Source organism: Perkinsus marinus (assembly GCF_000006405.1).
Source record: "Perkinsus marinus ATCC 50983 genomic scaffold scf_1104296962706, whole genome shotgun sequence".
Lineage (NCBI taxonomy): Eukaryota > Perkinsozoa > Perkinsida > Perkinsidae > Perkinsus > Perkinsus marinus.
Genome location: NW_003205363.1, coordinates 65,170 through 68,485, shown reverse-complemented (window position 1 = coordinate 68,485; position 3,316 = coordinate 65,170).

Genomic DNA, 3,316 nt, shown 5'->3' with positions numbered 1-3,316 from the left:
TGGAGCTCGAGGCTTCGGAATTCCGTTCCATGCGCTACTACACAGATAAGTACACTGAGGGATACCAAGAAAAGCCAATCGGTGGCTACCGTGCAGCAGCAGCACGGTAAAGTGAAAAAATGGGCGAGCGGGAATGGAGGTCTTCCTTAGATTTTACCTTTTCACCGCTAGACCACATGGGAGAATTTTTGGGCAAGGTTCAAGACTCGTTTTCTTGATTCGAGTAACACCTGTCCGTCTACCGGATAGTTGGCTGGGAGTGTGGGAGAGGACCAAACACTGTGAGCCCGAAGCCCAAACCCTCTCTGGGTCTCACCTTGGGCCATAGGATCACAGATCATGTTTGGCTACGCTGACTATGTCACGGAGTCTGGCCCATGTTTCCCGACATATGTTAATGCCCCCCAACCAACTTGGGACAAGACTTAGAAAAAGGAACGAGACAGGTTCATGGGTGGAAGTTCCACCGTGGAACCATCTCGGTCTCACAACACACAGTTCGAACGATAACATCAGAATCCACCAAGGGGTAATTTGAAACTATCAGTAAATATCTGAAGTGTCAGTCAGACTGCATGACAACTGCATGAACAGGGCAGGTGTTCCTACGATCACTGGGCTTGAGTCGTTGCCTAACAGTTAACGGACTCCCTAAGGGAGTCTCCCTTGAATCAGTTCGTCCTTGGATGATAGTCTTCACTTGCTGATAGTCTGGGTTTCTGGTTTCCTTGGGATCAGTTCTGCCTTCGTCGAAGGCCCTTCGATGACAGTTTTCACTTGCGTAATAGTTCGGGTTTCTGGTTTCCTTGGGATCAGTTCTGCCTTAGATGATGACCTTCACCTGGATAAGAGTTCGGGTTTCGGGTTGCTTCGTCGGGTTTCGGGTTTCCCGATCTCCGTTTTCACCCGCACTCCTTTGTTTTTTGGGTGGACTTGCAAGCTATAATAGCTTAGCTATTTTACTTTCAGTTAAGGATTCCCACTTGAGTAACCGTCATCATCCTGATGACCGTTTACCTTGAGATTCGTGCTCTCGCTCACATTGGGATTTTGCCCTGCGAGTGGTGTTTTTTTATCAAGTTGACTCCCAAATAATATTATCTTTCTTGTCTTCTCTGTGCGTGCCTGATCTTCAATTTCGCCCTCGTAATGATCGATTTTGAGTTTAGCTATTCCGTTGTTTTTTGTTCACGGTGAAACCCGAACTGTTACCCAACTGAAGGCTACCATCAAAGGCAGCATTAGTCCATAACTGCTGTCTTGAGAGTGCCTAAGGCCATCGGAGTTGGTTTCAGCGAAATCGTCGTTCTGCCCCGTTCATGTACTATTTGTGCAGTCTTACTGACAGTTCAGATATTTACTGATAGATTCAGTCAGAGCCCATCAACACGCAGGTTCAAACCTTGCAAAATCAACCTCATTGCAATAATCAACCACGGCTGATCGACGAGCGTGGAGTTCAGGTAGTGGAAGAACTTCTTGGTCCCACATAACTGAGGAGACGACGCCTCCGAGAGATTGAATATGTGATAACTCATCACTGATTAGCCATTGGAGTATTTTCTGCACGAACTAAGCATGCACAGACGTTCAACTTGAACGGTCCAATGAAGTTCCACCCATGTTGTGTGCAGGCTACACACAACACTATCCGTTCTGTACTAGGACTGCACAGTGCAGCGCTAGTGCAGAACGGATAACGTATAGTGCATAACGCGTTACGCAACGTGAGATCGATCAACTCAGAGGTCGACATGTAGAGAACGTTCAGCCTGAACGGTTCAGGTGTTCAATGTATCGTCATCCGTAACGTATTAGCCTAGTGCGTCGAAGGGAAAACAAAACCCCTACAACAACAGAGACTACAACGATATTCCAAGTTGAGTCAGCAGAGATACTTAGCCTGTATTTGACGAATATTATCCGTTGGTGGAAGAGGAGATACGGGGTGGGCGCTAAATAAATGACAGCACTCGCGAATGTGAGTTACTGATCTTTTATGAATTGTCCGCGGAAACATAGCGGTCCTATCCGCCGAATAGATTCTTAGGAAGTATGGGCGTTGAGCGATTCACGCGACCGAAGGTTCGAGATCTGTGAGGAGCCGCCATAGCATCGCACCCGAAGTTAGCAATGCTAAGCGATCGTTCCGGAAACTATCCCTTGCTTGATGATTACACTTCCCGAGTCACGCCGTGATCCAGGAAGTATTTCAGAGGATAGATCAAAATAATAGTTTATGACTTCGCGCCGCCGTTCAATATGACTTCTCAGTAGTCCCTACTAAAATGGTGTCAGGAATAGCGGACTGAAGGCAGAGAAGCGCAATCCGGCGAACACGATTCAACGAGAGAACATCCCGTCAGAGGCTCGTTAGACTGGATGAGAGTTCTATCCGCTTGAATTAATTACGGACCCGAGTTGAGAGTGAAGCTTGACTCCAAGATTGAACTACTCTTGTGCTGACCTACGTCTCCTGGGTGATCGACCTCTTCCTTGGCAGAAAATTCGTCAAAATTTGAGATTCTGGAGCTGAGGTGCGATTCCTTGTCAAAATGTCAGGTGCTAACTACCCCTCCTCATTGAGGAGTCCTCACGTGAGATGATTTCCTAAGGGCACTCTTGACCGGGTCGAATTGACCCGTACTTACGGTCTTTACGGACCTTAACGTCCAGAAGCTATGGACTATGAGAGAGGTACCTTGTGGCACCTCATGTGGCACCTCTTCACCTTGACATTTCTTCATCTCTTTTTTCTACTCAAATTCACGGCTCAATGTGATTTCTCCGTGGGTTACCCGACTCGATGCTTCGTGGCCATTTCTGGCGAGTTTGTTAGAGAACCTATTGTGTTACATTTTCACAAGCCAGTGCATGCTCAGCCTTTGTCGGGCTGCTATGTGTGCTATTCGAAACAAATCTAAATTAGACGGCTAGAGGAGAAATGTGGTGAAATTTGCCTACATACCGTAGCAAATACCGGTTTGATCCTAGCGCGCGCCCGGGTCCCTACTGAAAATGGTCAATCCTGAAAATGGTGTGAGTCCGTACCTGGGATTTTTTGACCCTCCAAAATTGGTGGAAGCCTGATAACAGTGAAAAACAACCTCGCTCGCCTCGGTATCGTGAATATCAGCCATTCTCATACCACTCGCTCACGAAACAACATAACTTAAGATCATCTCTCTCTCTGCCCGCGGAACTTTCGAGTGGTGGGATCGTTCTGAGCAAGATGTGCTGATATCGAATTTCGACAGTATAACTCTAATCCTAGCTCTAATCTTTTCACGGCCAGTTCTTACTATCGTAACGAACT